Source organism: Balaenoptera ricei, chromosome 13 (assembly GCF_028023285.1).
Source record: "Balaenoptera ricei isolate mBalRic1 chromosome 13, mBalRic1.hap2, whole genome shotgun sequence".
In the NCBI taxonomy this organism is placed as follows: domain Eukaryota; kingdom Metazoa; phylum Chordata; class Mammalia; order Artiodactyla; family Balaenopteridae; genus Balaenoptera; species Balaenoptera ricei.
Genome location: NC_082651.1, coordinates 48,054,384 through 48,066,754, shown reverse-complemented (window position 1 = coordinate 48,066,754; position 12,371 = coordinate 48,054,384). Strand labels below are relative to the sequence as shown.

Genomic DNA, 12,371 nt, shown 5'->3' with positions numbered 1-12,371 from the left:
GGTTCCTCATCTCCTACCACTGCTACTACAACCACCATCAACACCACCACCATCATTATGACCATCATCACTGCCACCAACAACCACCACGACTTCATGCTACACCAAAAAAAAGCCTCCATAATAATATAGTTAATGTATACATGTATATATGTATATACGTACATAAGGCTCCTATAGTATGGCAGACACTATTCTTAGCACTTTCCACGTAATAGCTCATTTAAGCATCACATTTAATATACAAATTTATATATAATTTATATAAATTTAACTTACATATAAATGTAAAGCTTCACATTTTCACATAATAGCCCACTTAAGCTTCAACAATGCTGAGGGGAAAGTACTATTATTATCATCATCATTATCCTCACTTTTTTTTTTTTTTTTTGGCTGCTTTGGGTCTTTGTTGCTGTGTGCGGGCTTTCTCTAGTTGAGGCGAACAGGGGCTACTCTTCATTGTGGTGCGTGGACTTCTCGTTGCGGTGTCTTCTCTTGTTGCAGTTGCAGAGCACGGGCTCTAGGTGCACGGGTTTCAGTAGTTGTGGCACGTGGGCTCAGTAGTTGTGGCTTGCGGGCTCTAGAGCGCAGGCTCAGTAGCCGTGGCACACGGGCTTAGTTGCTCCGCGGCATGTGGGATCTTCCCAGACCAGGGCTCGAACCCATGTCCCCTGCATTGGCAGGAGGATTCTTAACCACTGCGCCACCAGGGAAGCCCTAGCCTCACTTTAGAGATAAGGAAACTGAGGCATTGAATGAATAGATAATTTGTCCACAGTGAACTAGCTATCAAGTGGTATAGCCAGGATTCAAACCCAAGTGGCCTGGCCCTGGAGTCCAAGTGCTTAACCACTACTCTCTGTGGCCACGTTCCTGCAGTGTAGCTCTACCTCCTAAGCAAGGGTTGATGAGTGCAGTACCTGGTCAGGATGTTAAAGGGAGGGTCATGGCCTCCTTACCCCTTTCCCCCATCTCTCTGGCTGAGATGTAGGTATGGTGGCAGGCCACCTTGGAGAAAGCAGGTGAAGGCAATAACTGGAGTTTAACAAAGCAACAAAATAGAAGGAACCTGGGTCCCCAACAAGATGGAGCCCTTCTATCCATCCTGGATTGCTTAGGGGAAAAAGAAATCAACTTCTGCTTGGTTTAAGCCTCTGTTATGTCAGGTCTTCATTACAACAGCTGGGTCAATATCTGTAATAATAAGTGGGCAAATCAACCTAGAAAACAGAGGTTTGCCAGTGGCACAGCTGCCTGTCCGTGTCTCAGAAGCTGTGATGTGCCAAGGGGCCGATTCGGTCTCTGTGTGAGGTTGGAGGTTTCTGAAGACCACTGCACCAGGCTGCACAAACCAGATTCACATGCTAGAGGTGGGGAGGGGCCCATCTCCACAACAGGGTGCTAATGTTTTTATTTATGTAGAACCATAAATGTCCCAGTAGTTTTTATGAGTGTAAAGCAGAAAATTATCAAACCAGAGCAAGGCTTCCTAAGCAAAGAGCTGACACTCCAAAAAGAGGCCTCATCTCACAAAACAGGGTGTGCGTATATTTAGAGAATGTAAGATCACAGGAGAAACTAGATAGGCAGTCTTTTTTTTTTTTAACTTATTTATTTTTTTATACAGCAGGTTCTTATTAGTTCTCTCTTTTATACATATTAGTATATACATGTCAATCCAAATCTCCCAATTCATCCCACCACCACCACCACCCTCCCACTTTCCCTCCCTTGGTGTCCATATGTTTGCTCTCTACATCTGTGTCTCTATTTCTGCCTTGCAAACCGGTTCATCTGTACCATTTTTCTAGATTCCACATATATGTGTTAATATACGATATTTGTTTTTCTCATTCTGACTTACTTCACTCTGTATGACAGTCTCTAGGTCCATCCACGTCTCTACAAATGACCCAATTTCGTTCCTTTTTATGGCTGAGTAATATTCCATTGTATATATGTACCACATCTTCTTCACCCATCCATCTGTTGATGGGCATTTAGGTTGCTTCCGTGACCTGGCTATTGTTAATAGTGCTTCAATGAACATTGGGGTGCATGTGTCTTTTTTTTTTTTTTTTTTTTTTTTACAAAGTTAATGCATGTGTCTTTTTGAATTATGGTTTTCTCTGGATATATGCCCAGTAGTGGGATTGCTGGGTCATATGGTAGTTTAGATAGGCAGTCTTATCTGATCTGAAGGCTGGGAAAGAGAAAAGTAGAGTGAGGTGAAGGAGGCTAAGTTGAGTCGCAAAGTTTGAGCATGGTGGTTTGGGAGGTGCAAAGAAGGATTCAAAGTGTTTTTCCAAATCACTTTTTTTTCATTGAAAAATCAATATAATAGTGAAAGAAATTTTTAAGCTTCTGTGATTTCACTAATCTTTAATGGAACTTTAAGAATCTTTTATATATCTATCCCTTCCAGTCTTTGTGCCCATAATTATCAATCTTAACTACAAATTTATTCAACTTTTAAAATTTCTAATTATGCTTCCCCATATTTCTACATACTTATTGCAGTTGTTGGGAAAGTCATTTAACTCAAAGAGCCTCAGTTTCCTCATCTTTAAAATGCAGCTAATAATACCTAGAGGGGTTGTTATTGAGGATTAGCTGAAGTAAAGAGGGTCAAACACTTAGCAGAGGGCCTGCCACATAGTCAGTATAACCCAGAAGCATCCCTTCTCCCTAGAGACTTAAAGTTTCCCCCAAAATCCAGTTCAAGGCCCATGAGAGTTCAAAAAATCCCCTTCAATTCTGTGAATTCCTAACAATGAACTTCCTCAAGCTTCTCTCTGCCTCCATGCTCATAAGCTATTTCTCATCTGTTCACATTGATTCAGTAAAGGAGTAACAAATAAAAGCTTGGGTACATAAACCAATTATGGTATAGTTGGTTGATGGATTACTAGACAGCAATAAAAAAGAACAGGCCATTGCTACAGGGAGCCCATGGTCATAATGCTGGGTGGAAGATGTTAGACCCAAAATGACACATACTCTATGATCCCATTATACAAAGTTCCAAAACAGGCAAAACTAAGCTATGGTGACAGATGTCATAGTAGTGGTTACTTTAGGGGGAAGATGCATGGGTCACATCGCCAGAAAGCAGAGATCACCATGTTGGTTGCACACCATTGTAACACTCAGCCTAGCACACAGCACAGTTCCATGCTCCGGGTGGACACTTAGTGTTTGTGGAATGCATGAATGTGGATGATGACACGTTTGAGATGGACAGTCACCTCGAGTCTAGAGAAGTATCATCACTTTCAGGGAAATGGTCTAAGAGTGGCCAGGCTGGTGCCCTCAGGAGTGGTCTTTTTTCCTGGTCTACATACTGATGAGAACTAATTGTTGTGTATGAAAATCCCTTGGATGTTGTGACTGAGTACAGCCATCTTAAGAAAGCAAAGTGGCCATAGGAATAAAAAGGAATAAAGATGTGATCTCACTCTTTGAAAGTTCATTCAAAAGAAAAAATACACACACACATAAAAGAGTTAATCACAATGATATGAAGGAGAAAAGAATTTGGAGGGAAGAAATTCATCGACATGGCACTTAAGAGCAGACTCTGAGCTTCTCCTGGGACCATTAGGGTTGGAAAACTGTTCTGCCTGAGAAAGGGAGAAATGTTTGGACACTAGAGAGGAGATGGCAGAGAGGAGGGGTGGGGCCAGAGCAGTCAGTGCAAGCCAGGCATCCTGCGTTGGCATCTGGCAGATAATTGATAGGACACTAGCTAGAGAAAAATCTGCATTGGCTGGTTGAAAAAATAAGTGACTTCTAGAGCCTTCCCATGAGTTATTGGTCCATTATAGCTTCAGCCAGACCTTTCTCTGCCTCTTTCAAGGCCAACTAGGATAAGAGATCAGAATAAGATCTCATTATAATAGCTTACATTTTTGAGCACTTACTATGTGTTTGGCATAGTTCTAAAATGTTTCATATATATAACTTCACTTAATCTTCACAAGACTCCTATAAGATAGGCACTATTTTTATCCCTGTTGTACAGATTAGGAGTTGAAGCACAGAGAGGTTAAGTCACTTACTCAAAGTCACACAGCTGGGGCATATCGGAGCCAGGATTCAATCTAGGAATCTAGAAACTACACTCTTTTCTAATCGCTCCTCCTAAAGAAAGGAACCAAATCTGCTTTCCAGTAATGCCATGGCACCAGCCAAGCATGTCCGCAAGCTACTCCCACAGGTGAGATGTGGACTGTTCCTCTCAGGATGAGTCAGGCATTTGGCAGCAGAGGTTGCTTTGTGGAATGAGTTGGAAATGCATAATATGGCTAAAGTCTTGGAGGACATTCCTGGGGGAATGTGGGGTCTAGCTCCTTGTCCCTTTCTTTCCTGTTTTCCATAGTCACCATACCAAAGCACCTCATCATCAAGGCCCTAGTTCCCTCACTCTCAGCTAATGGTCTCACCACCTGTTCCACCAAGGAAACAGTGTATGAGCCACTCGACCTCCTGCTCCCGTAAACGTGCCGGTACCTCCAAACTGCCCTGGGTCCGTGTGTTCAGCCTAAGAGGACGTGTCCCCTGTCTCTTCCAGGCTTCACCTCCACTCCTGATCCTATTCCTGTTACCTCTGCAGATTTCCCGGCCCTGGTTATTTTCTTTTTGCCCTGGCTCCTTCTCCTCAACCAGTAAGGCTGCCCAAATCCTTCCCAACTCTAAAAAAAAAAAAAAAAAAAAAAAAAAAATTCAACCACCAACCCCTTTTAATTGCTGCACCTCATGAAAGAGGTCCACCGTGGTGTTTCTCCTTCCTCAAACCCAGTCCCTCTGCCACCTGCTGCAACCTGGTTTCTGCCCACCACACCGTTCCCTTTACAAATTGTTCTTGTGCCGGGCATGGATGACCTAATCTTATTTGACATCCCTACAGTTTTGTCAGCCTCCTTTGCCTTTTGTGAGTGTGAATAATAGTGTGGCAATAAAGAGTGCTGGCTCAGGAGATGGACTACCTGAATTCAAAGTCCAGCTTCTACCTGTGTGACTTTGGGCAAGTGACTTAATCTCTCTGAGCTGCACTTTCCTCTTTTTTAGAGGTACTCATAATAATGGTAGATTACACAATCAGGTACCTTAGATTAGATGAAATGTGGTACCTTCCTAAACAGAGATTAATGGTGTTTCTCACTGTTAAAAGCCTTAGTGACTCTCTTTTGCCTGGAGTATGAAGTCCAACTAACCTTAGCCACAAATACAGGGCCCATTCCCCTCTTCCCACTCTCTCCCCCAATTCCACTGACACCAGATCACAGTGATGACCCAACAAACTACTCTCGCCACTGCAGGGGGCCAGTTCAGAAGGGAATATGGGGGGATGCTGTGCTGTGGCCTCTTTTACAGAAGTCAGCAAGCTGGACCTGCGTTCAGAGCTTTACCCCTCCCTGAGTTATGGCTTGAAAATTATTTTTCAACAAGAAATAAAATATTAAATTTTCAGATTTTATCTTACAAAGATAGGACAATTTTGAAATTAAAAGGCACTTAAAACTAGGATTAAATATGGGAAATAAAGAAAAAGAACATGTTTGGGGAAAATAATGTTATTTCATAAATGTGTAAGTATTGCTCAATACGCAGATATTTCAAACCCATATTTAAATGGTTTCTAAATTTGTAATAGAGCTGATTTCCACAAGAAATGTAATACTTCATTCAAGTATAATTTTGCAATAAAGATTTGTTATGGTGTTCTTGAACTTGGTTGTTGTTTTTGATTAGTTTGTTTTTTACTCTTTATTTTGAAATAATTATAGACACAGGAAATTACAAAAATAGTAAAAGAAGTTTTATGTAATCCTGAGATTGGTTCTTAACAGATGCTAGAAACCAATATAATAAAACATGTCCATAACATTTAAAAGTTCAAAGAAAATTTACTAAAGAGGGGTTTTATGCATTTTATATATATTCCCGGGATAAATTCCACTTGGTCACAATGAATTATTATTTTTATGTATTGCTGCATTCCATTTGCTTATATTTTGTTAAGGATTTTTGTGTCTATGTTCACAGGTATATTGGTCTGTCATTTCATTTCCTTAGATGTTTTTGTCAGGTCTTGATATCAGGGTTATGCTGATGTCATAAAATGAATTTGAAAACTTTTCCTTTTTCTCCCTTTTTGAAAGAGTTTATGCAAGATTTATATTTTTTTCCTTAATCAATAATTTGCAAGTGAAATCATCTAGGCATAGGGTTTTCTTTGTGGCAAGCTTCTTATAGTGAAATTCAATTTCTTTCTAAAATATAGATGATTTAGATTTTCTGTTTCTTCTGTGTCAATTTTGGTAAGTTGTATTTTTCAAAGAATTTGTTCATTTCACCTGTTATCAGCTTTATTGGCGTAACGTTGTTCATAGTATTTCCCTATTACCGTTATAATGCCTGTAGGATTGGTAATGATAGCCTTTCTTCCATCCCATATATTGGTAATTTGCATTTTCTCTCTTTTTTTAAAAATTGATCAGTCTTGCTAGGGGTTTATAAATTTTATGAAACTTTTCAAAGAACCAATTTTCAAGTTTGTTGAAAATCCCTATAATTTGTTTTCTAATATATTGATTTTCTGTCTTTATTATTTTTTTCTACTTTCTTTGGGTTTAATTTCCTTATTTGTTTCTTTCTAAAGTGATAATTTGGATAATTAATTTTAAACCTTTCTTCTTTTCTAATATGATCAGGTTAGTGCTATTAATTCCTCTCTAAGCACTGCTTTACCTGCACCCTACAAATTTTGAAATGTAATATTGAATTTTCATTAACATTCAATTTGAATATTTTCTAATTTCTCTTAAAATTTCTTCTTTAATCCATGGTTATTGAGAAGTATGTTATTTAATATCCAAATATTTAGAATTATTTAGTTATTTTATTAATTTTTAATTTAATTCCATTGTGGTCAAAGAACATACTCTGTAAGATTTCAATCTTTTGAAATGTATTAACATAAAACAAGTGTGTAACTTACTTTATAGAAAGTGGAAAGTGGCCATCAGAGAGGTGTAGATAAAGTGCCATGGGAGTTAGACGAGGGAGAGGGAAATTCCAACTAAAGTTAATCATGGAAGGCTTATGAAAGGAGGTGGCATTTGAGCTAGGTCTTGAAGAATGGATAGGATTAGGAAATAAGGAGTTAGAGGAAGGAAAAACTACATTTAGACTCAATTTTCCTTAAAAGGAGAAATTATGATTATCTTTTATGAGACCCAAGACCTCAGAGCACTGCTGGGAAAGTGACTACCAACCTATTGCCCCAATATTCTCCACTAAGTGTCCTTAAAATACCTGTACCAAAACAACCACTTAGGTACTTTGAACTCTGAGTCTGGCCACCTCTTGTGTTAGAAACTTAAGCAGCACCATATATTTTAAACTAGCAATGATAACAACGAGATTTCATAACTTGAAAAGTATTTTTCTTTTCATTTTCAGGATACTCATCCTTCTAAGATTTCCTTTTATGCCCACAGGTCTGGGAGTATAAGAAGTAGGATACACACTGGGAAGTCTGTATTCCCAGTCATAGCCTCTTCCTTTTTGGGAAGTTTGGAATTCTCAATGGCATCATTGGAGAAAAGCTCTATTTGTCACTACAGTCATGTGGCAAGAGTCACTCTTAGAAGTGTCACAGGCAAGAGGAAAGCGCCTTGTGGGGATCTATGTCATCTGAAAGTAGCTCCTGGTCAGAGCTCTCTGGGTGAATGAGGCAAATAAGTTTAGGCCTGAGTCTATTATCCTTCAGCCAAGCAACATGTAGGCCACCTTTCAGCTCTGCAGGCATCTTGGGGGCTTACAGCCACCATCTCAGAGCTCAGGGCAGAGATGGTGTTCTTTCCTACTTCACATGCCCTAGTCTCCAGCGTAGCGTTTATGGAAGTCCATCAAGTGACTGAGCAGGGCCCAGCTGAGCCTCCGTCTTCCCTGAGCTCTGCACTTAGCAGGCGTGGCCTTTACCCTGCACTGCCCTCTCAGAGGTAAGATGGTCGCCCTTATCTTGATTCTTTCTTAGGGACTGAGCTCCCAGTGTGGCCAGGTTGGTTTGGAATATTTTCTCAGATCTACTCTGATGTGGTAACACCCACATTCTCACCTAAAGTTAACAGTCCTGCCAGCCTTGCCAGACATCATGCGCTTGCCTGTGTCACAGGTGCCCTGCAGGGGAGGGGGTTAAGGACTGACCTGGGATAAGTATGAGCCCTTGATAGCAGATTCTCAAAAGACTGAGAAGCTACACCAGTCTATCAAGACCTTCAGTTCCAGATAGAATCATTTAATATAATTCCTAGCAAGAAAAGGGTAATCCAAAATCAGGTTTAGGATTAGTCCTCTGTGGGTCTGATGAAACCTATTGAAAAAAATCAGCTTGCTGTTTCATTTGGTCTTGCTGAAGTCAGTGTCCTCTGGCTAGAGGCTGATTTTGGACACACTAGCATGCCTGCCCACGTGTGACACATTTCAACCATGTGTTTACAACGAAACCTGCAGCAAGGTCCCCACCTCTAGTGAGTGGCCCCTCCCTGACTTTTGCAATTCCAAGGCTGTAAGAGCTCCCTAACCAGGATGGTGGTGAAGGTGAAACTCTCCCCAGAATGCTTCTCTTCAGAGGCAACTGATGCTTTCGTGTCAGAGACATAGACAAAATGTGAGAGCAGAAAATGCCTCTTCCTCATCTCCAGTGATGGCATCTGATTGATTTTCAGGCTGAGTGATCCTGACAAAGCCTGCCAGCTCAGTTCTTATCACTGGACAGAAAACAGGCATCTGGTATCTCACCCTCCAAGCGCGGAGCGCAGAATATACGGGGAGCCTCTGGGCTAGAAGCCCCCCGAGGCTGTTATGCCTGGATGAGTCTTAGAGCGTTTAGGGACAAACACTTCAGTCTTGAGTCTGGTGCCTTCTTCCTGATGTGTTGCTTTATGTTACTAGTCCCCCCTCAACTCGTCAATGACTTCCTTACCTACTCCTCCGTGTTTTCCTCCTCTTTGCAGAGGAGGCTAATATTTGAGGACTTCAAGATTTGGAGGCTTGCAGACTCAGCCTGGAAACTAGAAAGAGGCCCAAGTGAAAAACAGAAATGCCTAATTGGGCCCTAGGCATATGTTTGTCAAGGGAGAGGAGCAGGGAATGCTGAGGACCCGAAAGGCCAAGAGAGGGCTCCTTGTAATGCCTCCTACAATTTTTGATAACACATTTATATGCCAAGACAAATGCTACAGAAAGACATGTTCCAAATGTAATGGGTTTGACAAGCTGGGGTAATGTCAATGTCATACTTGTTTGAGATGTTTCCAGTATCTTCCCAGAATGTGCCCAGAGCAATAACTATTACAACAACTTCATCGAAACAGGAGTGCCCTGGAGTACTCCACCCTTCACTTTAGGGGTTAGGCTTTGTGTATTATCATACATTCCCAACATGTAATAGAACTCCCTCCTTGTATATAAGATGCTTGGGCTCCAACATAATTGGTTTGCATTTAAATGCCCAAATATGATTATATAACCTTGATTCAATTAACAGGTCTGACTTGATTTAAGCCTTGCTCAGGAATGAGCCAAATAGTCATCTAAATAATAATTAGAACAAGACAAACCAGCCTTTCTGGTCTCCAGTGTTGAGGACTGAAGCAGCTTCGGAGTCATCAGATGGAGTTGAGGATGCAGAGATCCCAAGACTATGCTCACTCACCTTTGAGGTCCAGGGCTAATGGTCTGGGGTTCACCCACAGTGGCCAGCAGGGGATCTGACAATTGCTCCCTCTTTCCAACTCAGCAATGATACAATGGAGCCCAGGAGAGGTGATGTTGCCAGGCCAGGTTTATTCCATCAGCTGAAAGCGGAGAGAAGACTTAAGTTCAGCACAAAGGGCTGTAGAGTTTATCTCATTCAACCTCCCACCGAGTATAAGAACCTCTGACTGTCATCACACCTCTGCTTGGCCTCTGTCAACAACAGAAAGCCCACTACCTCCACCAGTCTTGGATGGCTCCAACTATGATAAACTCTTCCTTGTTTTGAGCCCAAACCCACTTTCCTATAACTTTCATCCAAAGATCCTTTTATCCTTATCAATGTCATTTCTTAACTTCCTCTATTCCACTCCTTCAAAATAGATCCTGGATCTTAAAAAACTTGCTCTGCTAAGGTATCAGCAGCTTAGACTCGTGATTTCTTATGAAGTCCAGTCATGGGCCTGCCTTGAATTCGGAATGTTTCAGCAGCCACACCACTGAACACTACCACAGCCCCAGACCTGGCAGGGCTCAGGGGAATTAAGGAATCCAGAACTTTGCTGTATAAAGTCATTTGAAGACTAGAACAAAATTGGAGAGGAAAATAAAATAATTAATTAGAGCCTTTGCCAACAGAATGACATGTGTTGATGAGATAATCTGAGTTGTTTTTCTGAATAGATTTTTGTATCAGTTTGACAGTGTCATTTATGAGTAGTTAAGGATGATATAGTGTGTCTTTCATAATATTAGACATGGATCCCACTGAGGGCCAGTTTGTGGAAGGGGAAGCCAGATAACCCAGTATCTTGATTAGATTTTCCATTTGAAGAGACTAGAATTCATCAAGGTTTCCACAATGCATGGCATCTGGGAGGCTAGGAGCTGTGTCCCTGTCTGCCTTTGCCACCAGACTGTGAAGTCCTTGGAGGCAGGAAGCATGTCCCCTTCATCACTGTACCCTCAGGGTTGGCACAGGTGGGTTCTCAGTAAAGCACCTCTGGCCCACAGCCTCCATGCGAGAAGGGCTTTGGCTTCTTAGGCAGGGCAGGTGCTGCCTTCAGATTTTGATTTCTCACCACAGGTTCACTGTCAACCCAGAATCCCTTTGCTTTCCACCTCTAGTTATAAATTACTTAGAAAAACGTCCCCATTCTGACATAAGGGGGGTGGGAAAGCCAGGCCTCATGTGCTGGGGTGCTGGTGAGTGCCTGCCGTGGATGGTGAACTGGGTTCTGACACTATTCTCCTGTCACCTCCCCCACCTTTTTTCCTGTCTCCCTCTGCTTCCTTCTTCACACTCAGTCCATGGGGCACGAGAGAAGCCACAGTGGTCCTGGCACCCCCCAGGCTTCAATCCTGTCTTTGCAGGTATCAGATAGAGACCCTGGCTTCAAGATAACCAACTTAGGATTCAGCTTAGTCTGGCCCTGTAAGCCAACTAGGGAGAGAAAGTCTATCACGAGTCCTTCACCTATAGACTAAGGGAGAAGGGTCATTATGGGACTACCGATGCCCTCAGGTGGTCTCTTTGCTAGCCTTTGCTCGGAATGACCCTGGTACGTGGTGTCTGGGATGACCCCAGGATGGCTGGGTTGAGCCTGCCCTCTGAGAATGAGTGCCGTTGGAATGAAATGGGTGACCAGTTCCATTTCCCATTGTTCATCCCAGCCAGAGGAAGCGTTGTATGAGATGGCTCTGGTGGTATTAGCCCCCAGTTAATAAGCTCCTTGCCTCATCTGCAGAATCATGGCCCTTTACCCACCCAATCTCCCCAAGTCTCTTCCCCCACCCTGTCTCAACTCGTGCTTTACCCTCAGAGTACCTACTCTTTATCCTCAAACACACCATGCTCTTTGACACCATCGAGACTTTACTGTCCCTTGTATCTAAAATAGCTCTCCCCAATCCTCTCCCAGCTGTCCACAGCCAGCACTGATGTCACCTTCTTGCTGTAGCTTGCCACAACAAAGCAAAATTAATTCCTCCCTCATCCAAATTCCCACAGCAGCACTTTGTCTGTCTATATTGCTTGTCATATGATATGAGAGCATTCGTTCCCGTGTCTGTCTCATGGTGGTTGGACAATGCACTCTTTGGAAGAGAGGGATCATTTCGTATTCCTACGAACATCCCTGGGGCCTGGAACACAGGAGGCGCTCCAGGAATGTTGTTGGAAAGTGGTGAGAGCAGCAACATCGGAAGATATTTTTTGTGCTCCAAGGGTCCTGGGAAGCGCCTCGGGACCAGGAACACAGGACAGGCTCCTGCGTGACAGGATCTCTCCTCCCTCTCTTACCACATTCTCCAGAGGGGCTCAGCTTGGGTCCTGGAGGAGAGAATCCATCAGTTCTAGTGCAAGGAGGGTATTCTGGGGGCAGAGTTTGGTTTGGGGGCTCAAAGTGTCCTTTGAAGGAAATCAAGGTTATTTCTCAAATCCATGAGGATGGCTCCCTAAGCAGGAGGTACAGAGAGATGGAGTTGCCATTTATGATCTGGCTGACTTTGAACATGTTACGTAATCTCTCTGAGCCTCAGTATCTTCATCTGTACAGATGGGGAGATAATCATACCTCGTGTTGCTGAGAAGATTAATAATT

At 42.4% G+C, this 12,371-nt stretch overlaps 1 long non-coding RNA gene across 1 annotated transcript in view; it reads right to left on the bottom strand.

Annotated features, from left to right (window-relative positions):
• The window catches only part of LOC132377147 (uncharacterized), a 153,453-nt gene that overhangs the window by 89,039 nt on the left and 52,043 nt on the right, over window positions 1-12,371 (bottom strand). Inside the window, exon 3 of the long non-coding RNA XR_009506542.1 lies at window positions 9,728-9,869. This is a non-coding gene — a long non-coding RNA (uncharacterized LOC132377147). The remainder of the gene's footprint in view (window positions 1-9,727; window positions 9,870-12,371) is intronic.